The sequence below is a fragment of the Penaeus monodon genome, chromosome 24, assembly GCF_015228065.2.
Source record: "Penaeus monodon isolate SGIC_2016 chromosome 24, NSTDA_Pmon_1, whole genome shotgun sequence".
NCBI classification, from domain to species: Eukaryota; Metazoa; Arthropoda; class Malacostraca; order Decapoda; family Penaeidae; genus Penaeus; species Penaeus monodon.
This window is the reverse complement of record NC_051409.1, coordinates 31,146,111-31,146,344: the sequence shown is the minus strand read 5'-3', so window position 1 is coordinate 31,146,344 and position 234 is coordinate 31,146,111.

Below are 234 nucleotides of genomic sequence, written 5' to 3'. Positions count from 1 at the left end.
AGAAAAATGCTGTGAAAGGAAACGAGAAAGCGAGAAATTCTCAACCTTTATCGAAAATTTTACGAATCTCTAAGAAGCGTATAAATCGAAAATATATAACAATGATAAAAATAATAAACTGGAGTTACAACAACGAAAAAAAAAAATAACGATGGCAGCGGGGTAGGGTAGGAAAAAAAAAGAGAGAAAAAAAATAGAGAGAAATGGAAATCTACTTATCGGGGTAAAAGATAG